The following is a 26418-nucleotide window of genomic DNA, read 5'->3' on the forward strand; positions in this document are numbered from 1 at the left end:
ACAGGGCATCAGAGGGTAGAAAGTGAAGATCTCTAAAATTCCTTTTGAAAATTTTTTAAAAGTTATTTGTTTTGAGAGAGAGAGAGAGCACACAAATAGGGGAGGGACAGAGAGAGAGAGAGAGAGAGAGAGAGAGAGAGAGAGAGAGAATCCCAAGCAGACTCTGCACTGTCAGCACAGAGCCCAATGCTGGGCTCGAACCCATGAACCTTGAGATCATGACCTAAGCCCGAGTCAAGAGTCGGACTCTTAACTGACTGAGCCACCCAGGTGCCCCTCCTTTTGAAGTTTTTGTAATTAATACATTAAGAAGTATTTGTATTTAATATTCTGATTCGGGAAAAATGGTAGGACTGGCCAAATCCTTTGTAACTGTTAATTGCAGAAGAAAGGAGAATCAATAAGATCTAGTTGATTACAAATTAACATTTATTGAGAAAGACATGCAAGGCCAAGAAATATGTTGAAGCAAAAAACAAGTTCACCTGATAATGCCTGCTTTCATAACTTACTATGCGTATGTGATTTTTCTAAGTATCTTCCCTGTTAATACGTTGTAAGTCCCTCCATCTAGTCAATTACATTCCATATACACTCAATTTTATTTACAACTTGCCCCATTTCAAGTGAATCTCTCACATGTACACAGTTGTTTTCTCATATGGGATTTATACAAATTAGAGAGATGCTGATAAAAGGACCAAGCAGAATTGAAAAGAAAAAAAAAAACACACTTTACAAATATAGAAATTTAAGCCTTTTCTTTCCTTGCAGTATTCTCAGCATTTCACCAAGAGCCTGGGGTGGTATATGATAATAATTTAGTTTAGAAGATGACTATCAAGGGTGTATCAAAATATTTTTACCAATTTATATTGAGATGCTTGGTTTCAATATGGCAATCTTTCAAAGGCCTGATTAAATTCATTGGAAGTTTTGTTTGCCAAAGCATTTCACATCCTGGGAAAATAAAACCAAATATGTTGTTTTTCTTTGTTCTCCACTGAGCCATGCAAAGTTAAAGAGCGCTTTTAAAAAAGGAAAAACAAAAATATCTGTATAAATCCCCTCTAAATCAAATTGACCTTTTCTAGGCAATTTTTTTCTGCATCTTGGCAGGGATTGAGTCTATATCCTTTTCTTTCTCTAAGCACGCTCTGTGTGGCCCACTTCCTGTGGTTGTTTCATTCTCTGAAATGACAACATTTTCAAACTACAGTAGCTTAAATGATATTAATTCCCAGTCATTGGAAATAGCCTACATTTCACTCAAGACAAAGAAATTGTTCCTGCTTTCTGACACTTGAGCTTTATTGCTGCTGATTTCAGACAACCCAAACACTGGAAGGTGAGAATAACTTTCTTTTGGAAGCATTTCCTTCATGCTTTGCCACCCCGCCTCCCTTCCCACCCTCCCCACCTCCACTCCCCCCCGCCCCCCCAGCCAGGCTGTCAGCACGTTCTCTTCTCAGGTTGGTGTGGGAAAAAGGCTTGAGTGTGGAGAGATTATTTTAGGTAAATTTAATCAAGCAGTGAGCTTTTATTTTTACTTTTTGTATGTTGGAAAAAAGATCTCACTTTAGAATGACAGAATTCTGGAACTGGAACTAAGTTTTAGAGATTTTCAGTTTTACAGATGACCAAAGTCTCAGACTTACCTGCTTTCCTCCTTTATAAGTTGCTTCCCTTTTTTGATCCAAAAAAAGAAAAGAAGAAGAAGAAGAAGAAGAAGAAGAAGAAGAAGAAGCAGCTTTCCAGTGTAGTCAAAATCAAAATAAAACCCAGTTTCCTTCAGTCTATAATATTTGGGAATGGTAGTCTACTTGAAAGGGGGGGAAGATCCCAATTAAGAGCAAAATAGAGACACCTTTTGCAAACTTCATGCAAACACAGACTGGGAAGAATGTCTCTAACATAACTGGTCTAGTAAGGGAAGCCATTCCAGCTTCTTCTCTTTTCCAGATTCAAATAAGTCAGATTAACACATCATCTTGAGTATATGAACCCAGTAGTAAGCACATCATTAATTATAATAAGCTCGATTCTCCATAGTTTATAAGTGTGCAAATTCAAAACTCACGTCGTTCTACAAGCTGACACAAACACAAATCACCATCCAGGGAGTCCAACTGATAGAAGTTTACCCCGCCAAATATAAAAGAACTGACTTTACCTACTTCAATTTTAACTCAGCATTGCTCTCTATACACTGGATTGTCGAAATATCCTATTGGGCACTGTTGGGTACTAGAAATTATTTACTGAAAATTTACTGTATGGTGAATAATTTACCCATTGTCTTATTTATTTATTTATTTATTTATTTTAAAAATATTTATTTTTGTGAGAGATCAAGCAGAGGAGGGGTAGAGAGATAAAGGGACAGAGGACCCAAAGCGGGCTCTGCACTGGCAGGCTGACATCAGAGAGCTTGATGTGGGGCTTGAACTCATGAACCACGAGATCATGATCTGAGCCGAAGTTGGGTGCTCAACTGACTGAGCCACCCAGGTCCCCCACCCATTGTCACTTTTAAGCCACCTGACAAACCCCACTTACCAAATGAAGAAACCGAGGCTCCCGAGGTAAGTTAGAATGCAGAGCTGCATATTATTATGTATACTAAGTTATATATAATATTATACACATTTCTGTGTCATATAGTTACTCACAATTTTCCAATGGTTAGAGACAGTTGACAGAGTGGTATAGTAAAACACAGACTTTCTGGTAATAGAGACTTAAACTCAAATGCCAGCTTCTCTTGGACAAGTTATTCAGTCCAACGTAACTCATTTTACAAAACCAACTGTCTCAAGGTATATTCCTTACAAGCAGAGCCTTAAGCAGGGATTTGGGATCATGTGCTTTATAAAGGGGGTACTCTTTAGGAAAAAGTAATAAGGGAATGAAGGAAGCATACGGAATTAGAGGAACAGAGAAATGATGTGGTCTCAGGGCTAGTCTAGCCTTGGTCTGAAACATACATTTTATGGTAGTGTTTGCCTCATTGAGGGAAGGGGCAGGGATTTTGCACCCCTTCATCAATCAGTCACTGGCTGACCCAAGCAAAAGCCTGGCTGACCTTCTCCTGCTCAACTTCTGACAAGTTGGCTCCTGACTGCCAAGACCAGTTTTCCTGAGAAGGTTACAGGTGTCAAGCCATCATCCCAAATTATTCTCAGCAGCTGGGTGATGGGTGTTCAAGCAGGTTAAGGTGAGTAAAGCAGGGTGTTTAAAACATCTACTATATTAACTTCTATTGAGTACCAACTAGATGTCATTGACTATATCCCTCATCCTACAGGAACTTAAAACCTAATGGGAAGAAAAGTGTGAAGGGGCCAAACTAAGGCATATTTGTAGTGTGATGGTCTGTTTTGTATGTCTGGGCATGGGGATGGGAAGATAGAAGAAGAGAAGAAGGGAGAGGGAGAAGCACTAAGAAAGATCAAATGATCAAATAGTATCAAATGATACCTCAAGGACCAACCCTTGAGGTGCTTCTTGGAGACCCTTAGAAGTTAGTGGATGAGGTGGCAAAGGGCATTTCAGTCAGTAGGAAGAACATAAACAAGAGAGGCTTGACAAATCATGGCAATTCTGCAGGGTAGCATTAAGTCTCCGTAGGTAGGATGATTGGACTTTGTAAGGACATGGTGTGATGAGACTGGAAGGTGAGCAAGAACCACCTCATGAGTCGTCTATCAGTTTACGCCTCATAGTGGAACTTAATACTGAGACAATGGGAAGGTTGAAAAAAGTTACTGTGTGGTGACATAGTCTCAGGCCTACATTTACCACATCTATTTAGTAATTATATAGCTGCATGTAATTGGATCATACAATGCTGCCAAGTTGGTTTATACTTCTTTTCTCCTACCTCCATTCTCCTGGTAATATATGAAATGTAAGATGGATAGTTGTGCCATACTAATATTATTGATTAAATACCTCAAGTATAATTCTAAGGTTGGTGTTAAATAGGGCATATTGCCTTCTTCCACATGCCAGTACGTTATAAGCATACCGACCCAAGTTTGCAGAGGCTGGCTGTGTGAGTCTCTCTCCAGGCTTCTCCATGCTTTCACTCCCACTGACCCATACTCCCTAATCTCTGAAATTGTTTTACTTTCCATTCTTTGAGCTCTATAAGTCACATGGCTGTTAGGCCACTAACTTGCTAGCTTACTTTGCTTTATCTCAAACTCAATACTCATGTCATTGAACAGTTATAGTTTTGTTCAGGGTGGAGACTGACTTACTTATTTTTGCTTACAGTTACCATTGTTTTCTCTCCATTTTGGTACTTTTTCCTTTTCCTGTCATAGAGTCATATTGCTTTTCCATATGACCACAGTAAGGCAGGTCCTCTGTGGGTTCTGTGGAACTCCCCTGAATTCCAGCCAAGGTGTGTGCATTAGAAATGCTCTTCAGGGCATGAGCTGGGGTGTGGAGCAGTGGGAAATAGAGGTGCAGGGTTCAGTGTTCAATAGGGGACATGTACGCACAAAAGTCTTAGCAAAACTGTTTATGATAACGAAATCTGGAAGCAACCCAAATGCCTTTTTTGGGGGGTGGGGGATGACTAATGATCGTATAGTTACACAATAGAATATTGTATAGCTGTCAAAAGAATAGATTACAGTCCCACCCAGGAATGTAGATCAAACATAACAATATAACACTAAGCATAAAAAGTCCCCACAATTTATGTATGTCATGATATCCTTTTTTATAATATTAAAAGCCATAAAATAAAACATTTTAAGAATACAAATATAGATGGGACATCTGCATGGCTCAGTTAAGTGTCCGATTCTTGATTTCTGCTCAGGTCATGATCTCATGGTTCATGAGATCGAGCCCTGTGAAGGGCTCTGCGCTGACCAGCATGGAGCCTGATTGGGATTCTCTCTCTCTCTCTCTCTCTCTCTCTCTCTCTCTCTCTCTCCATCTTTCTCTGCCTCTCTCCTGCTCATGTGCACATGCACGCTTTCTCTCTCTCAAAATAAATAAACATTAAAAAAGGAATACAAAGACAATGAAGCCATATAAAAAAAGGAAAAAATGAACAAATGAAAGAGGATTTGAGATGGCAGTTACCTTGCATGTGGAGAAACAAAGGGATGGACTAGGGGAGGTAATAAGGTGTATGTCAAGGTCCCGGCTTTTACTAATGGTGGTTTCATGAATGCTTATTATATAATTTTAAAAAACCAAAAAATTATAAGTCAATGACAAAAAAAGATGGACAATATGGACTAATGACGAGTGCATCATGAGCTAAGGATTATGATTAAACTAAGTCTGTGTACCTGAGATCCAAAACAAAAATCATGGATAACTATTGTAGTTATTCATGTAGATAAAAGGAAGTAGCCATGCCTACAGCATAAGTTGTTTTGAGAATTAAGTAGGAAAAGTTGTGAATCCATTTGAAGTCAAAGCTTCAAATTCAGCTATGAAGAAATATGACCTCATTTCTTTATTTCTTTTAAATCAATTGAAATTGCCTCCCAATTTGAAGGGACTTCAGTTGGAGTTTTCAAATTGAGAACCCCTCTCTCTGCAACTTGCCCCCTGACCCAGGTTAAACCACTGGCCTTCCAGAGCAGAATGGAGTTGGGGGCATCCTGCTGGTCATCCTGATCTGAGTCACCCCTCAAGCTGTGACAGCCTCATAGCTTCTTAACTGATTTGGGAATGGGGCATGAATCTTTGTCAAGACTAGGAACCATGATCCTTAAAGTTCAATCTTGGTGAGGAGGTAGCACAGTTGTTTCTCCCTGAGAGAACTTATCACCTATATCAGGTCCTAGTAAAGTCATAGATATCCTTCTGTTCCCACTCCCTGAAAATCCCTCTCTCTTTGTCCACAGAGTAACACGCCTTGCCTCTGGAGTACCCCCAATAAATTTAATTTTTTTAAATGATAGGAAAACTATGACTTCAAGTAGCCTCTGCTTTATGGTCTTCCAACACGCCTAAAGCAAGAAACGATGCCAGGAAAATGGGACAAGAAAAATAGCAGAAAAAATACAAATATTTTAGTAAAGTCTCCTGCACATATATTAAGCACTGGTCAAGTGGCATTAGGTGCTCAGTAAATAGTCTTGACCTGACTCTATCTCCAAGTTAGTAACAGGAGTATGGGCTTTTCTTTCCCTGTTTGGCTCAGGAAATTTTACACCTAAAAGTGTGGAGGGGATTTCAACGGGCAAGATGTGTTTTCCTGTGTTTACCTCTTTCAACGCTGCTTTTCTTTCCAAAGAGCAAAAACGACAACCTGTGTGCTCTGGTGCTCAGAACAGTGTGACATATAAAAGGTGCTCAATGAAAATTCCCTGACTGAAAACTCCAAAATAGAAGAGGTGTCATTTTTTTTCTTAAAAAGAAGAAAACTTCTGGGATGAAGGCAGAATTCACATGTTCTGAAAGTGGCTTTTGTCTTTCTATGGAGCACACTCCAGCCCATTTCCTCTTTCCAGGCTGAAAGAAGCTGGAGGTTTCCCAGTCCAAGAGGTAGGGGTGTGCTTCCTTGGAGGGCGGTTTAGAGCATTCACATATGCCTTTAAGACAGCCCATCCTCCCAGGTCTCCTCTCACCACATAGAATAAGGGAGGAACTGAGCTCAGTGCTATTTTGCTTTACTTTCCATTGATTCATGCAGCAAACAAAATAATGCACTATTCTCCCTTGAAAGAGCAATAGTTACTCTAAATAACAAACTGTCCATACAGGAAAAATTTCCTTTGCCCTCCTAGCAGTTTCATAGAGGTAACCTATTCATTACAGGCATCTACTGAGTAATCAGCAGACCCCAGCCAGTCTGTCCAGATGGCCCCATCCTATGAGGGTGTTGCAATAACATAAAAAGAAGCCATGCTTTGTGTTGGCTGATTTGAAAATGGATCTCTGTTACGGAGATAAATATAGAAAACTTATCAGGTTACTAATCTGCCATTGAACCCAGGCCTCAAAGGAAAGTCATAATCATGCTTGTCATATCTGTCTTCAAAGGCTGTCATAAATATAGCTAATGAATTACAAAAGCACCTGCCTCCACCTTTATCAGCTTCCCTTTATTTAGTTTTCTTTGTCTTTTGAAAATGCTATCAACTGATCTCATCAGATGAAATTAAATGATGATACTGAACAAAACCATGAATTCTACCCTGCCTTATGATCATTGACCTTGCATCAATGTCTGTGTGTGTGTGTTGTTTTTTTTTTTCAATAATTCAACTAAAAACTTTGGCATAATTGAATGCATACATTCATTTATTCATTCAAAAACATTTATAGTATCGCTTCTCGGCCTTTTGGCTAAGATCAAGTGCAAAAACATTTATAGTCAACTGTAGATAAAATAGATTTTCAATAGCTCTATCTCAAAGATGTATAAAGCTGTTTTTAGTCTTATATGAAAAGTCTCCATAATTTCATTCATATTTTATATCAAATTACCTAAAAAATCTTTTTTCTTTGTTGAAAAATCAAAAAACATAGGAGATTACTCTTTGCTGCATAAAACTATTTAATATCATTTCAAATTATTACTAAATCACTTTCTGGGCTTATCAGTTATCTCCTTGTTTTCAACTTTTTCCCCTTGATTTTATAAAACTTGGTCTCTTCTGAACAAGAATTCAAGTGGTTTGTTGCTTGTAACTATTAAACTAGATCTCAGATTTCTGGTACTTATTGTCAGTTCTTAGCACAGTAGAAAGACAAAGTCACTGTGCCAATGAATTTAAGGATTATTCATACTCAAAAGTATATATGATATTAACACTTTAAAACCTATTTCTAGGTTATAAGCAAATGAGATATTTTGAAAAGGATAATTATCTTAAAGTGTAAGTGTGGATACCTGATTAATTGTTAAAAACATTTGGACTAGATATTTTCACTTTTGGTGTTACATGTATCTGGCTAATGATTCTTTACTGAAGGTCTTGGCTCCTTTATCCTCTTTCCAATCTTAGGACCTCCAAGTAGTTTCTTTTTTTTTAAATAAAATTTATTTTGTAGAACAATTTTAGATTTAGAAATAAATTGTGAAGATAATGTAGAATTTTTCTAAATGCCCCCATGATCAGTCCCCCATCATTGACATTTTAGTACAGTACATTTGTTACAATTAATGAACCAATATTGATATTATAAATAAAGTCCCTACTTCATTTAGACTTGCTTAGTTTTCACCTACTGTTCTTTAATGTTTCAGGATCCCATCCATGATATGACATTATATTTAATTGTGTCTCGTTAGGCTCCCTTTGCCTAAGATAGTTTCTCAGACTTTCTGTGTTTTTGATGACCATGACAATTTTGAGGAGTAGTGGTCAGATATTTTGTAGAATTCCCCTTAGTTGAAAATTGTCTGACATTTTCCTCATTGTTAGATTAGGGTTATGGATTTTGAGAAGGAAGACCACAGATGTAAAATGCTATTTTCATCACATCATGTGAAGGAACCATAAAATCAACTTGACTTCCCACTGTTGAAGTTGACCTTTGTCATTTGATTAAGGTGATCTTTACCAGGTTTCTCCACTGTAAAGTTACTTTTCTCCCAACTCCCCTCCCAACTTTCCATGCTGTACTCTTTGTAGGGAAGTCATATGAATGGCCCATACTTATGGAGTGGGGCTCCTACATAAATTATTTGGAATTCTTCTGCATGGGAGATTTCTCTTCTATCCCATTTATTTCTTTATTTGATAATTCGTTTACATCATGATGGGCTCATGGATATTTATTTTATGTTTTTTCCAAATCTTATTTGCTGATATATAGGAAAACAATTGACTTTCGGATCCTGAAATGTTACCATACTCAATAATTACAGAAGAATTTCTTTCCTTTTCTTTTCTTTTCTTTTCTTTCTTTTTTCTTTTTCTTTCTTTCTTTCTTTCTTTCTTTCTTTCTTTCTTTCTTTCTTTTTGTTCATTCTTTAGGATTTTCAACATAAACAATTATGTCATCTGTGAACAATTTTATTTCTTCTTTCCCATCTGGTATACCTTTTATTTCTCTTTCTTGTTTTATTGCATTGAATAGAACTTTTCAGTATGATGTTGAGTAGACATGGAGAGAGAGGACATTCTTGCTTTGTTCCTAATATTAAAGGAAATGCATCCCACTTTTCCCTATTAAGTATGATGTTAGCTTTTGCTTCCTTTTTAAGTATTTTGTCTTAGTCATTTCAAGATTTTACAATAAAATATCATCGACTGGATTACTTATAAAAAACAGAAATTTATTTCTTACAGGTCTGGAGTCTCGAAAGTCCAAGATCAAGGTGCTGGCAGATTTGGTGTCTGGTGAAAGCCCAATTCCTGGTTCATAGATAGCATCTTCTGTATACCTTCCTCATATGGGCATAGAAGCGACAGAGCTCTCTTGGGTTTCTTTTATAAGTGTAATAATTCCATTCATGACCTTCATGACCTAATTATCTCCCAAAGACCCCATCTGGTTGGTGAAGTACAACATTCACAAATAATTCTTATTTTCTATAAACACAAAGCAAATTCTATATCTACAAGTTCAAAATAGTAATTGCACATAACTGGGTTTTATGAAGCTCATGAAAACTTGGGGATTTAAAGCAAAGTTATGACTTGTATTTATTACCAGTTAGTTATACGAGCTTAACTGAGCTGCTTGAGCCAGTTACGATAAAACGTTTTCAAATAATTTATTTCTCAGGAGAGTAGAGTGAGCCTTTAAAATTTCTTGTGCTATGTAATCATTTAGAGAGAGATTTATAGTATTAAAGTCCAGGGGTCCTTTTGTCAACCTTATAAATACGTTTGGAAAATTTATCAGCTCTCCAAAACATGCACAGTATCAGCCAGCAAATTTTTTTATCAAGAGTGTCATAGTGATGAAATATCTGATAGCTATGAATATTAAGCATGGAGTATATTGTGACACATTTCAGTTTGATAAATATTCTTATACCTATGGTCTTTTAAAAGTTTCCTTAAAATCTAATGCTAATCATAAGCCTGGGTAGGAGAGTAAAGTCTGGCTTTTTATAATAGACACTAAATTATATGAAAGGGGTCTGTTTTGGATCATTTGTGTTTTTAAGTATAACATTTGCTAATCCTATTTTGATAAGCCACATTGAATGAGCAGTCTTTTATTTCATGCATAGATAACTATAATAGATTTTACATATTGTCTCTAGAAGTACACAAATCCAGAGCTCAACATAGTATGTGAGAAGCTCTACTTTAAAGAAGGCTATTGCTTCTATGTTGGCCCTCTGTCTGACTCTTGTTCTACATTTAAACTTTTTTCAGAAAGCTGGCCCTTCTAGTTCTTTCTACAAACTCCTGTTTCTCATACTAATGGAGAAAATTGCAAACCTTTTACTTCCTGGTCTTTTAAAAACACTTTTGTTCTGAGCCTGGGTCGTTCAGTTGGTTAAGCTTACAACTCTTGATTTTGGCTCAGGTCATGATCTTGTGGTTCGTGCTTTTGGGTCCCACTACAGGCTCTGCACTGACAGTGTGAAGCCTACTTGGGACTCTTTCTCTCTCTGCTCCTCCTCCTCCACTTCCTCTTCCTCCTCTCTCTCTCTTTCTCAAAATAAATAAATAAATCTTTAAAAAAAACCCACTTTTGTTCTATCCTACCTCAGGAAAAACTCCATAATTTCTATTCACAACAGTGCAGATTTTCTATCTTCTTTGGTGCATTGGCATTCACTATTTCTTACTTCATGTTTCTTAGATTTTTCATTTTTCTGGGATTGGAGGGTGAGGAAAGTTGGGAGAGAGATAGAGTTTGAAGGAATAAAATTTAGGAGTCTTGATTTTTCTGGTGACTTGTACAGTTGAATTTACAAATTAAGCAAAAATTCTAATTTTCTTGATGTGCACAATAAATCTCTCATTCTAGTTCCGTGTATTTGAATTATTGTAGTAAATATTCAGTGCTTTTCTGGGTTATGATTACTTCTCATTTTCCTACTAAAATTCTGAGGCTAGATTGGCCACCCATCTAGTCCCAAATTTCTATAAATTGTTCAATATTGAGTTCACCTCTGTATATACAGATAACTAAAATTTTTATCTCTGTCAAGCGAATAAATAAATGAACAAATCAAAGAACTAGATGAATTAAGTGGTGTTTAGTCTGAACTTCAAAGTTAGAATTAAAGTCAACACAAGACACACTCATAAGTATTTAAATGATGAGCAAATAAAATATTAACATAAAAATTAAAGATAAAATTAAAATTAGCAATGTTAATTGTAATTTGAGTTAGCCCCATACTTAGGAAAAATTATCAATCTGAGCTTAGAAATCTGTCCTTTGATCTTTGCTGTATTTCTTTCCTTTTAGCAATGGGCTTGGATTGTTTTAAAATTTGACAAAGACCTTCTGTTGTCGTTATAGAAGACAGTCACATTTCAGGAGTTAAGAGATTTCTTATCGCTATATCTGAAATAGGTACCCCATCATATATTTTAAAAATAATATTGATTATTTACCCAAAAGGAATCATCATGGATCCTACTTACAAAGAGAATGTGTTTTCTTGTCTTAGTTGCTAAAGGGAAACCATATCAAAATCAATCAAGTGACTTCCAGCTCTTGAGCTAAAGAAAAAGTTGGAGATTGCTAGAGTGTGATACTGCATATGCTTAATTGCAGACAGGAATTTAACCTTCTTGTGAGTGAGTAAAGACCTCACAGTGAGGAAAAAATAAAAACAAACATGTTATCCTGTATCAGTTATCTAGTAACTGTCTAGACAAATATTGAGTAAATAGAATTTGGGGAATCTTTTGCCAAGTTTGGAACCCACTCAGAAAATGTAGGTTCAAAGTTTGGAACAAATTTCAAGCTTTTTTTCTACTCAACTTCATTTACTATTGGCAAAGCAGTCATTTCCTGTTCTTCAGAAGATTCTTTTGAGAAACTTAACTGAGGAACTGAAAAGCTTCTTAGTCATTAAATGGCTCTGACAAGTAACATCTGTAACTTTTTGGAGGGGTACAATTTAGTGAGTAAATCAGAGACCAAATGAATTTCAAATGACAGATTTTATTCAAAGTTTATCTCCCCTTTCCCTCTTTAATATGCTGATGTAAAACGGACTATGGCCATAAGACCAAGACATGGTAATGGGTGACTTGATGTGGGAAGGCTTTTACAGGAGCAATTTACTTATAGAGACTTCTGGGAGTTAATTGGAACCCCCAAATGTTTTACCCTGTGTAGACCATAAACTTGCTACTGAAAAGTAAAAATAAAACCATCTTCAAGAATATCCAAGAGAGATGGCTTTAAGAGTGGAGATAGCAAGGAAAAAGAGAGAGATAATGGTAAATCCATCAGAGATCGGTCCTTGGGAAGAAACAGAAAGGAGTACGATGCAGAACTAGAGCTAAGTCTACAAGTAATATGAAGAATATCCTTTTTTTTGCCAAATCAGCATGTGATATTGGGATAGATATAGACCTTTAATGACATTATACCTATTGGGGCAGTTTGTGAAGTAGCACATGGGAGTCATGGAGAGCCTTAGGTACTTTTATGTGCGCTAAGTATAAATCCCTTATTCTGTGTACAAGGTATTCACAGTTGTAATCATCAAGAGGATAAAACTTAGAGAGGATTTAGAATCTTCATCTCCCATCAAAGTCCATGATCTTTAAAATCTCCTGCTAAAACAAGACCAGATATTTGGAAAGGAATCAAAGTCAAAGAGCAGATTGATAAACCACTGAGTAGAAGATTTGCCTTACTTTTACCAAGCCTCTAAGATAAAGAAAAGGACAATTCTAGAGGAGAAGGCATTGTTTAATGTCATCCTGACATTCTACACTTTAAGACTTGTTTTATTCTTGATTTTGGTAAGACTCAGAGGTGCATACTCTACCCAGTCAGAAAAGCTTTATTTGTTTATTATTGTGTCTCCTCTTGTGTTTTCAAAAGTAGGAAAATATCCTTTACTGTAAAAGTTTTTCACTTATGTTTTCTGGTCTCTAGAGGATATCTATTATTTTTTTTACTGGGTTTCTATTATTCAGAAATGGCTGCTCTCTCCCATTCAATATGATTCTGTTGGGACTGCCAATCCTAGCATCACATTCCCTGTGATCACACACAAAAATACCACCACCCTGGTCACAGGAATGGATATGTAACCTAGACCATATTTTTCTATTCTCTTGCTGATGTCGATTGATTCAGAGGCAGGCATGTGACCCAAGGTAGGACAATTTGATATATTTCTTCGAGAGTCCTCATACTGGAGTCAGAGAATGTTCTTGCCCTTTTGGATAATGACGCTTGAAAAGTACTGTATTTGTTAGTACTGTATTTGTTGTATTCAGCTGATGCTACAAAGACCTCAACTTGGTATTAGCTTAAACAACATACAAGTTTATTAATCTATCATGTCAAAGTCTGATCTGTATAGTTAGTTCTCTTTAACCAAGCCTTTAGAGACCCAAATTCACTTTATGTTGTTATCTTACAATGGCCCAAGATGCCTGCTCCAGCTTCTCCCTTATGTTTGCATTGCAGACATGGACAGAGAGAGAACAAGGTGGAGAGGACATCTCATTCTTTCAAAGGCATATTAAAAGGTGCATATGCCACTGCTGCTCAGCTCAAATTGGCTATAACTTGCATGGCACACCTATCTTCAAAGGAAGATGGTTATAGTGCCATTACATTAATAAGTGCGTGATTAGTTAGAAATTCTATTGTTATAAAAGAAGTGGAGGGGCGCCTGGGTGGCTTAGTCAGTTAAGCGTCTGACTTTGACTCAGGTCATGATCTCATGGTTTGTGGGTTCGGGCCCCGCATCGGGCTCTGTGCTGACAGCTCGGAGCCTGCTTCGGATTGTGTCTCCCTGTCCTGCTCCTGCTCTGTCTCTCTCTGTCTCTCAAGGATAAATAAACGTTAAAAATTATTTAAAAAAATAAATAAAAGAAGTGGAGAGTGGAAATTTAAGGAAATGTGTCCATTTTTTTCCCAAATATAAACATTAGGGTTTCCTGGAAGCTACCTTTTCTACCTATATGATGTTTTCCTGAAGTTGGTAAGAGTTGGTTGGAGTATTTGAATGCATTTAAATTTTATAGTTATGATACTTCTTGACATCTAGAATAAGTAGACCAATGAATTTATTTATTTGTGTGTGTGTATGTGTGTGTGTGTGTGTGTGTGTGTGTGTGTTATGTACCTGTATTTTGCTAAATAAACTTAAGTCAAGCTATTGTCATCTATGGTCCAAAGAGTCCTGACTAGTACATGCTGCAAGGGTAAGGGGAAAGTGATTCTTAGTCATTAAGAAAAAATGAAAAGAAGAGGGCTTCCATTCCTTCTTATATGACACAGGATATGTATAAAGTTGAGTATCATAAAAACAATGGTTATTATATATTGAAAAGAGTTTTGGATACTTGGGTGAAGAAAAATCTAAACTGAGCAAAGAATTTAAAATGTCCAAAATGGTTGAGGTTTAATTAAATCTGAAGATAAGGATGAAGAGTACAGGGATTTTAATAAGAGTACAATAACAATAAAAAATAGCCATTTCTTTTTTTTTTTTTAAGTTTATTTATTTATTTTGAGAGAGGGAGAACACATGAAGGGGTTAGGGACATGGAACCACACACAGTCAGAAATCCACTTACAACTTTTGAATCCCCAAAAACTTAACTACTAATAGATAAAGTCGATTAACACATATTTTGTTATTATGTTATATACTGTATTCTAATAAAATAAACTAGCGAAAAGAAAATGTTATTAAGACCTTGATTTTTTAGCTGTTTTATTAAAAAATATAAATTATAAACCTAATACATTCTCACTGTCATTCATTTATTACTGAGAATAGTCTTTAGTGTCAAGCTCTAAACTTGATTTGGGAATGTAAAGGTGTTCAAGGAAATGAGACAACATACAATTGGGCAAGAAGTTGTAATGATACATGTTAAGTGCAAGGAGAGGGGAAGTGCAGGAGAAAAGGGAAGACAGAGGCACCTCACATTTTCAGGGGTGGGACGGGAAGATATCTTAAAGAAAGTGGTGTTTAAACTGGGACCTAAAAGATGAGTAGGAGATGGTAAGGGAAAGAGGAGAGCAGAGTGTTCCAGAGCAAACTGCCTGGCCAAAGGCCCAGAGGCCAGAAAGATGAAATTAGTGGTCATTGTGGTAGATATGGACATGAGAGGAAAGGGCTAGAACTGTAGGGGAAGTAAGTGTCAAGTCATATAAACGATGCTCAAAAAAGGTGGACTTTATTCTAAGGGCAATTGGAAGGACTTAAAATCTTGTAAGGCAATCAGAAATGTACTTCAGAACTTCACTTTATTTCATTTTCTTTTCTTTTCTTTTTATTTTTTAAAATTTACATCCAAATTAGTTAACATACAGTGCAACAATGATTTCAGGAGTAGATTCCTTAGTGCCCCTTACCCATTTATCCCATCCCCCCTCCCACAACCCCTCCAGTAACCCTCAGTTTGTTCTCCATATTTATGAGGGGGACAAAACAGAACTTCACTTTAGATTGCTGCTTGCAATGTGGAGAAGAAATTGTGGGGGTCAAGACTGAAGTCAGGGTTTAGGATCATCACCAACTTGCAGTAGTCCAAGGAAAATCATCATCCTCAAGAATTACCTGACTTGACATGGGGACAGTTTGCTTTCATCTATATAAAAGCAGTGAGAGGGAAAGCAATTCACAAACTTAAGAAATCATTAGGAAGTACAATCACCATGACTTGTGGTTGATTTAAACAGGGACATGTGCAGAGCCTGCTTGGGATTCTCTCTCTCTCCCTCTCTCTGTTCCTCCCTTGCTTGTACGCTTGCTCTCTCTCTCTCTCTCTGTCTGTCTCTCTCTGTCTCTCAAAATAAAATAAATAAACTTAAAAAATAACCAGGACATGAAAGCGAAGAAGGATGTAAAGATAACACCACTGTTGCTGTGTGGGCAACCAGTGTTTGGTGATGTCATTCATTTAAATATGGAGGCAGGAAAGTTTTGTAGGAAAGAGAATGAATTAAAATTTTTGGTAAAAGCAAATTATGTGGAAGTAATGTCATGCTTAATGAAAAATTGCAAAGTGACACAAAGACTCTCCTATACCTTTTATTCTCTTTCTTTGTAGATAAATGTAGATAGATGGTATCTATCTATCTAGATAGATAGACAGACATATAGAGGTATAGATAGATATAGCTATTCCTTAACCATTTAAGAGTAAGTTGTTCGCATCATATGTTTTTATCTCTAGGTACTTCAGTATATATATATATATATATATATATATATATATATATATATATATATATTTGTGTGTGTGTGTGTGTGTGTGTATGTGTGTGTGTGTGTATTTATGAACAAAGACATTCCTTTACATAACTACACTGCACTTTTCGACCTTAGGAATTTTACATTGATACGGCATTTTAGTGTATTGTCTGTATTCCAGTTTTTTCAATTGATCCAATAATGTCCTTTGTAACATTCCCTCCCTACCCCACCCTGGAAGTGGATTCATTCTAGGATCATGTATTGTATTTCATTATATATCTCTTTAGTCTCTTTCATCTGAAATAGTTCCTCAGACTGTCGTCTTCTTCTTCTTCTTCTTCTTCTTCTTCTTCTTCTTCTTCTTCTTTTATCATTTTTAAAAGAACATAGTCTTCTCCTTTTTATAATGGAATATTTTCCATTCAGAATTGTCTGACATTTTGTCCTGATTAGATTCAGGACAGATGCATCTCAGCTTATAACATCACACAAGTGATGTTGTGTCCTTCCCAGGATATTACACTCAGAGGCAAATGATGTCCACCCACCTCTCATGTATGATGTTTATTTTGATCACCTCATCAAGGCATTGTCTTGTTTTCCCACAGGATAGTTACTCTTTCCTCTTTGTAATTATAAGCATTTTATGAGGAGACACTCCAGGACATGCAAATAAACATATGCTGTTCATTAAAATCTCTTTCTCCCATAATGTATCATCCATTGATGATTCTTGCATGAGCCATATTTACTATGTTGCTTACAAAATGATTTTCCAACCCCAACATTCCCTCCACACTTAATCGTTGTCGTTGTAAACTAAAAACCCTCCTTCTCCCCGCATGCATTTGATTTACTTTTCTACCTATTACACCCAGGGACTTTTAGATTTCTCTCTTTCAGTGGTTTATAATTCATTGCCATCTTTACTTATTATCATGTTCAAATTGTCCTATATTTGGCTGGCTTGAGTATTTTCTCTCAGCTATTAGATATGAATTCTAGTTTAAAGTTTGGACATTTCATCATGGGATTCTTTGTGAAGCTGACTTGCCGCTGATGAATTCAGTTGTGTACATGTCGAGTTTTGGTTGTCTGTAGGACATAAAGGAGATCTCCAAGAGACTGTATAATTTATAGATCTAGAAGTCAAGAGTGTAGTTTACACTGAAGTATTTAAAGATAAAAATGTATGATGTGAACAACTTACTCTTAAATGGTTAAGGAATAGCTATATCTGTCTATACATCTATCTATCATCTAAATATCTATCTATCTGTATCCTACATTTATAGTAATTGAAATCTGAAAGGTAGATAAGATTGCTGAGTATCTGAATAAGCAGCAGTAGAGAGCACAAATCTAAGATAAATAATATTAATTAAAACCATAATGACAATAACCAGTACTAAGCTTATTTTAAATTATAGTAGCATACATTTATAGTAGTAATTTAAAAAAAAACCAAATAATGAAACTAGAAGCCTTTAAGAGAATACTTTGTACATGTTGCCTCATAAATAGTGGACACAGTCAAAATTAGAATTTTATGTTACCTAATTCTTTCTCTCTTCTTCTTTATCTGTATTTCCCACTAAATGTTACCTTTTAAGGCAAACCTGCCTGTAATATTTGTGTTGATCCAAATTGAGTATAAACTTACCCCAAAGAATCCCATGTTAAAATGCTTAGGATTCAAACCAAATACCAACAGCAGCAGCACTCACATCTGAGAGCTGAGAGCAAATATTCCCTGGTCTGTCTGCTGAAATGCTATCTCTCACTGCTCCTTGTGGAATGGCAGAACTCCAGTGCTCTCTGAATCTGTGTTTAACAATGTCCAAGAAGCACCAGGAATAAGAGGCAATGTGTTTCATAGAAATTTCCTCTAAAGTAGGCCACACACACACACACACACACACAATCATTAACCTTGGTGATTATAAATTTTGTGCCTGTGTTTATTTTCTCATAGGGAGAGGAAGTGTTGTGAGCAACTTATGCTGAACAGGAATGAGAAACATGAGTTTAAGAGAGAGTAAATTCAGGGTACACACATGATAAAGCACTCTTATGGAAAATGAACTGGATGTCAGGGTGAAAAAGGAATCATCAGAACATGTGTTTTTAGTCATGTGACTAAAAAACCACAAAGTTTTAGAAAGAGAGACAAATTATACTCCTCAGAGGAATTCACAGAATTCTTGGGCTGGTTGTCATTCTTAGATGAGTTGATGGATTGGTGGGGCAGAAGCGCTATTAGATTGAATCAGCATTCCAGCTAAAACCTCCCAGAAAGTGATGGCATGAGTCAATGACAGTTGTCCTTAATGTCCCTTATAACTATCATTGAAAGTGCTTTACAATTACAGTTTTCATAGTGAGCATTTCATAATGTATATAATTATAGAATCACTAGGTTGTACACCTGAAATGAGTATGTTATGTGTCAACTCCTTCAATTGAAAATTTAAAAATAAAGTGCATTATGTTTGTAAAAAGAGATTACATTTCTTGAGCTTTCAGTATGTGCTTGAAACAGTTCCAAGTGCTTAACATGTATTAAATTATTTAATTTTCAAAACACACTTCTAAATTATGCATTATCATTTCAATTTTTCAGATGAAAAGGCTGAGCTATAGAGAGGTTGTGTAGTTTGCCAAAAATTGTGCCACTGGCCAAGAAAATGCTATCATGATTGATACAGCTTCTTTTCAAAGAAGTGAGCATAGAAGAATTAACTGTATATATTCTAAAATTTCTGTAAATGAATTGATTAATTCATGATTGACCAGTTGTTTTTTGTTTTTGTTTTTGTTTTTTTTTTGCTTGTTTTTTGTTTTGCTTTTTCTTGAGCTCAGCTGACTCTCTGATAAATAGTACTGACATGTCCCATATCTATTTTGAAAACACAAATTGCCTAATTTGATAGTGCAGTGTAAATTCGTATCAAATGATTAGTGTATTTTTATTTTTGCACACTGCTGAGCATACAGAAACTGTAAATTCTCAGAGAGTGGCACTGTTTACATAACATAAATTTCATGCGAAAACCAAGGATAATTATCTTCATATTAATTTAAAAAATCTCATTTCCCTGTAGTTTTAGAAAAAAATGTCACTTACCTTGTAAATATATCTTGAAGATATGTCACATTATTTCATAATATTACAAATTTGATTTAAAAACTTTAACTGATAGAATAAAAACCTATAATAATATCAAATTTATTATAAAAATTCATTAAAAAATGCCTTTTAAAAATGTTTTTTGGACAGCCCCTTCATTCCATATGTAGAATACAATATTTAAATTATTCTTTAGTATCTACATAATTTATAATCATTATTCACAGAATTATTGTTAACTTAATTGCTAGCACTGATGATATTCATTATTTTGTGGACCCTTTCATAAAGATTCTTGGAGACCAACTGTTGCTATGCATAATGCAATGAATTGCTAAAACACCTGTTGCTACTTCTTAAAAAGTTGGTCATATACATAAATTGCCTGTCAACTATAGCCTGGGCTCCATCTATTGCACAATGTATGACATTGGGAAATGGACTTTTTCCAAGAATTAATTTTTAAGGCTTTCAAACATAAGTCACCCTTTTGTATACATTCTATATAATTTTGAACAAAACATATCCACTAATACTTTTGCATTCCTTATGAACTTTACAAGCAATGAAACTTCATTATCAAACAAGATGGTTTAATCCATCGTAATCAAAATTTGCTTGACTGTAGTTCACTACTTAGTTGATTTTATCTACCTTTCTTAATGTTACTGATTTTTCTTCAAAAGGAATCATGACTTGCAGAAGAGGTGAAATTATTATTTTTTCATTATCCTAGTTATAAACTCTTACTCACATAATATTAAATTTATTTTAGTGTTAAGGGTCCCATCACATTTTGTGATAATTTGTGTTCCTCTGTAGGAAACAACTTGATTAAAAGACTTAAAAACAAATCCAATGTTGATATTATGATTTTCAGTGTTTTTCTCTGAATCTCAGTAATATGACACACATTTGTCAATTTTATCTTTTGTATCTTTCCTGTCAGTAGTGCCTCCCTCCCTCCCTCCTCCCTTTCTTTTTTCTTTCCTTCCTTCCTTCCTCTCTTTCCTTCTTTCTCTTTAAAAAAAAAATCTGTGTACAAGCAACAAAATAAAAAACAAGTGGGACTACATCAAACTAAAAAGCTTCTGCACAACAAAAGAGACCATCAACAAAGTGAAAAGACAACCTACAAAATGGGAAAAAAATATTTGCAAGCTGTATATTTGATGAGGGGTTAATATCCAAAATATATAAAGAATCCATAAAAATCAATAGAAGAAAGAAAGAAGGAAATAAAGAAAGAAAGAACAAAAGAAAGAAAGAAAGAAGGTAAAAGAAAGAAAGAAAAAGAATAAAGAAAAAAATGATTCAGTTAAACAATGGGCAAAGGTCCCAAATAGGACCTCAAAATTTTGTTTTCCAAAGATCATATATGAATGGCCAATAGGTACATGAAAAGATCCTGGACATAACCAGCCATTAGGGAAATGCAAATCAAAACCACAATGATTCTAACATCTGTTAGAATGGGCATTATCAAAAAGACAAGAGATAACAAATACTGGCATGGATGTGGAGATATGGGAATCCTAATGTACTGTTGGTTGGATTGAAAATTGGTACAAGGCTCAAAAAATTAGACATAGAACTACCATACGATCCAGTAATTTTACTTCTGTGAATATATCCAAAAAAAATGAAAACACTAACTCAAAAAGATATCTGTACTCTCGTGTTGATTGCAACATTATTTACAATAGCCACAACCTGGGAACAACCTAAATGTCCATCGATGATTGAATGGATAAAGAAGTTGTGGTATATATATAATGGAATATTATTCAACCTTAAAATAGAGGAAATCCTACCATTTTCAACAACATGTACGCACCTTGAGGGCATTATGCCAAGTGAAATAAATCAGAGAAAGGTAGACACTGTACAATCTCAGTGTAGAATCTAAAAACAAAAACAAAACCCACGAAACTCATAGAAAAAGAGACCAGATTCGTGATTAGCAGAGGTGGGGATGGGGAAGGGGGAATTGGAGGAAGATGGTCAAAGGTACAACCTTTAGTTATACGATAAATAAGTACTAGTGATATAATGTACAAGATGATAACTATAGCCAACACTGCCCTATAATATGCAGAAAAGTTGTTATGTTATGAGAGTAGATCCTACGAGTTCTCATCAAAAAGGGAATTTTTTTTTTCTTTTTATTGTGTCTATATGAGATAATGGATGTTAACTAAACCTACTTTAGTACTCATTTCATAATATATGTAAATCAAGACATCATGCTGTAGACCTTAAACCTACACAGTGATGTATAACTGGGAAAATATTTGCATCTGGAGAAAATAAAAACAAAATGGAAAATAGTAACAAAGATAAACAAAGACTGTTTATAGAGATGAGCCATGTTTGGCTGAACTCATTCCCCAGCAATGATCATTTAAATGTATCTTAGCTTTTGCTACAAAAAGTTAACATTATCTCAAATATGTCTATGCAAACTTTGCAAAAATTCCTGAAAAGAGGCTTTTTGCCACAAGGGGCATACACATTTCTTTGTATTGGGGTGGAGAAACTGGAATAGGGCTCTCACTGGTAACCAGATTTCTAAATTTCTCTACTTGTCCTTAAGCCCTCATTCTTGGTAGAGCTTAAAAATACAATTTTTATTTTGAATTAGACAAAGGATGCATGAATTTATATTTTATGAAAAATTATATGGAGAAGAAAATATCATTCCTTTTTTAATCTAAACTCTGGGAGCACCTGGGTGGCTCAGTCGGTTAAACGTATGATTTCGGCTCAGGTCATGATCTATCTCACAGTCCCTGAGTTGGAGCCCTGCGTCGGGCTCTGTGCTGACAATGCAGAGCCTGGAGCCTGCTTCGGATTCTGTGTCTCCCTCTCTCTTTGCCTCTCCGCAGCTCACACTCTGTCTGTCTCTCTCTCTCACACACAAACAAACATTAATAAAAAAAATTTAATCTAAACTGCCAAACTGTTTGGGGGGCAGGGCATGCATACATACATACCGATACAGAATTTTCTCCTTTTATATAATGTAATTACACTATATAAATTGCACTATGAATACGTCAATTCATGAGGTCAAATATTTTTTAAATCAACTTTATACAATAAAGTTTATCCATTTAAAATGTACAATTTGATGAGTTTTGACAAATGTTTACACCCATGTAACCATCAACACAATCAAGATATGAAATATTTCCATCACCCTACAAAGTTCCTTTGTATTCTTTGGCATTCAATCCCTTTCCCAACTCTGGCCCCATGAAACCACTGCTCTAATTTTTATTGTTTGAGATTTGTTTTGCCAGATTTTAAATTTCATCTAAGTGGAATTATACAGTAAGTAGTCTCCTGTCTTTGGTATCTTTTTTGATACTGAGCATTCATTTTCTGGAGTCATTCATGTTGCATATCTCAATACTTCATTCTTTTTATTGCAGAGTATACCTACATATGCATTTGTTTATGTAATTACCTCTGATGGACATTTGGGTGTTTCTAGTTTGGGCATTATTTTCTTAAAACTTTTTTTCTCAATTGAACTTCTCTGGTACATTGTTGAAATTAATTGGCCAGATTCATGTGGTTTATTTCTGGACTCTATTCAGTTTCATTGATTGACATGTGTATTCTTAAGCCAGTCTGCTCTGTTGCTTATGGTAACTTTGAAATAATTCTTGAAGTCTGCAAGTTTGTTGTTTTCAAAATAATTTTGCTACCCTAGATTTTTTATCTTTTCATATAAATTTTAGAATCAGTTTTTTAAAAAACACTGATGGAACTTGGATTTTCCATGATTGGTTTTAAAAATTTTGATTATAATGTGTCTTAGTATAGTTGTGTGTGTATGTGTGTGTGTGTGCATGTGTGTGTGTGTGTGTGCATGGGCACACACATGCGGACATATATATCCTGCTTTGGATTATTTGTGCTCCTTGGATCTATGATTTATACTTTTAATCAAAATTGGTAAGGTGTTGGCCATAATTTCTTCATATATTTTTCCAGCGCACCTCATCCTGGGATTCTAATTGTACATTTTAAGACCATTTGATATTGCTTCACATGTCTTGAGGGTTTATTCATTTTTTCAGGCTACCCCATAATTCCCCATCCTTTAGCTTAAGTGTTTTCTATTGAAGTTTATTAATCTTTATTTCTCTTGCACTGTCAATTATTATGTCGAGTCTGTTCAGTGAAATTTTTTATTTCAGGTATGACACTTTTTGGCTCTAGAAGTTTCACTTGATCTTTTAAAGATGGTTCCTTTACTCATTATATTCATATTTTTCTTTAAATCCTTTAGCATATAATAGTTATTTAAAGGCTATTTCTGCTAATTGTATCATCTTTTCCATTTTTCAGTCTGATCCCATTACTGATTTTTTTTTTCTTGTTTAGGTCACATTTTTTTGCTTTTTGGCATTCAGTAATTTTTTTTTGAGGGGGTACTGGTGATTGTGAATTGTTATATTGTTGAGAATCTGGTTTTTCGTGTCTTTATTCATAGAACATGTATTTTGTTCCAGCAGGCAGATGAGTGGCTTTGCAGATCAACTTGGTTCTTTCAAGTGTTTTTATACAGTACTTTGTTAGAGTAAAAACACAGCAGCCTATGTTCTAGGGCTAGTTCAACCTTTTCACTAAGAAAGGGCTCTTCTGGGGTTTCTGCTGGATGTCATGGTTATTCAACAAGGTCTCCCCACTCTTGCTCATCCACATTTGTATACCTCTCAGCACTGTGTGTCCTGAGCCCTGTGCCTGGCTTCTTTGGGGTTTTACACTTTATATGGCAGCTTTATATTCTGCCAAAGACTCCAGGAGACCCCTAGTCAGCCTTCGGAAACTCTTCTGGGTAGCCCCCTCCTTTCCCTGCTCCACCTCCCAGATTTCAGCCACCTTAGCCTCACTGCCACTCTGACCTCTTCTTTCACTCAGAATATCGCCATGTTCTTCCTACACCAAGACCTGGGAAGTTACCTCTGGGCTCAACATCCCAAGTGTTCCTACTGACCACTTCTATTTTTTCCTTTTTCTCAAGGGTCAGTGCTGTACTGGCTTCTGTCCAGTGCTTGAAAGCACTAGTTTCATATATTTTATACAGTTTCTTTTGTTTCACTGGGAGGGCCAGTCTGATATCAGTTACTCCGTCTTTGCTAGAAGTAGAGTAATAGGCACAATTTATTTTGGTAAATTTTGCCAAATTTCCCTTTAAGGAGATTATACCAATGACCATTTCCACCAACTCTGTATGATAATGATATTTTTCTATCCATTATCAAAACTGAGTTTCATTCAGTGAATTCATTAACTTTTTAAAAAAATATTTATTTTTGAGAGAGAGCACGAATGGGGGAAAGGCAGAGAGAGGGGGACAGAGGATCCAAAATGGGCTTTGTGCTGACAGCAGAGAGCTTGATGTGGGCTTGAACTCACAAACCATGAGATCATGACTTGAGCTGAAGTCGGACACTTTATTCACTGAGCCACCCAGGTGCTCCTCATTCAAAGTTTTAATATTTGTCTCTTTGAGAGTAATAAATGACACTTTATATTGTTTTTATTTACAATTCTTCAAATATGAGTTAGGTTCAGTCATTTATATATATTATCATGCATTTGTATTTTATTTTATTGTATTTTATTTATTTGTCTATTTATTGGCCTTAGTCATTTTCTCCTTTATATTATTCCTTATTAATTAATTTCTTAGCATTATTTTTATATTCATTCAACTATTCATTCATTTAGTCATTCGACAAATATTTATTACATACCAGCTATGTTGTAGGCCCTGTTCTAAGTACTGAGGATACAGCAGCAAGTTGACTCTGCACTGACGAAGTTTATATTCTAACAAGTAATGAGGAGTGAGAGAATTAATACAGCATAAACGCCTTTGATGTATCATGTGGTGATAAGTAAATATAGAAAAAATTAAGCAGGGTATGGGAAATTCAGTACAGTGCAAATATATTATTGAATAGGGGGAGGGGCTTCTGTTTTATATAAGATTTTTAGAGAAAGATTCTTTGATAGATGATATTTAAGTGAAGATTTGAATGAATAGAGGGACTAAGCCATGTGGATATGTGAAGGAAGAACATTCCAGTTAGATGGAACAGCTTGAGCAAAGGTCCGGAGATGGCTGTTGCTCAGCATGCTGGTGGATGTGAGAAGAGGCCACTGTGGCTGAAAGGGAGAGAGGAGAGGTGTGACAGCAGTCGTGGTCAATGACATAGCTGAAGAGTGTGTAGAAGAAATTGGCAGAAAATTATGAACTCACTGCTAATCCATTCACCTGAGTAAGATGGGAAGCCATTGGAGGGTAAAGCACAGAACATGGACATAACTCATGTTCATGTTTAAAGAATCCTTCTAGTAGCTCTGTGGAGAAGATACTAACTATAACAGAGCAAAAGGGAAACAGAGAGCAGCAGCCATGTGTCTCAACACATTATTGAATAATCCATTATTAATTGTGTTGAGTTGCAGTGTTACCTTGATTATATACTAAATTGTCAGATGCATTTGGCTCTTTCTGTTCTTTTTCTTTAACTTGTCTGCTGTTGTTCATGTTACACGTCATCTTGCTCTCTAGTAGGTCTATAACAAGGGTGACCACGTTGCCAGTTAACAAGAACAGTCCCAGTATACACCTGTTGTGGGCCAACTAATACCTGCTAATTACTTTTGAGGGGCGCCTGGGTGGCTCAGTAGGTTGAGTGTCTGACTTTGGCTCAGGTCATGATCTCACCACTCGTTGGTTTGGGCCCCATGTCGGGCTCTGTGCTGACAGCTCAGAGCCTGGAGCCTGCTTCCGATTCTGTGTCTGCCCCTCTCCCACTCACGCTCTGTTTCCTTCTCTCAAAAATAAATAAAGAAAAAAATGCCTGTTAATTACTTTTGATAGGTCTTTTCCATCAAATGTCCTGGTTGGATGATAAACTACATGCTTACTCTATCACCTCATTACTCT

This window comes from Panthera pardus, unplaced genomic scaffold, assembly GCF_024362965.1.
Source record: "Panthera pardus isolate Hobbes unplaced genomic scaffold, ASM2436296v1 HiC_scaffold_13, whole genome shotgun sequence".
Lineage (NCBI taxonomy): Eukaryota > Metazoa > Chordata > Mammalia > Carnivora > Felidae > Panthera > Panthera pardus.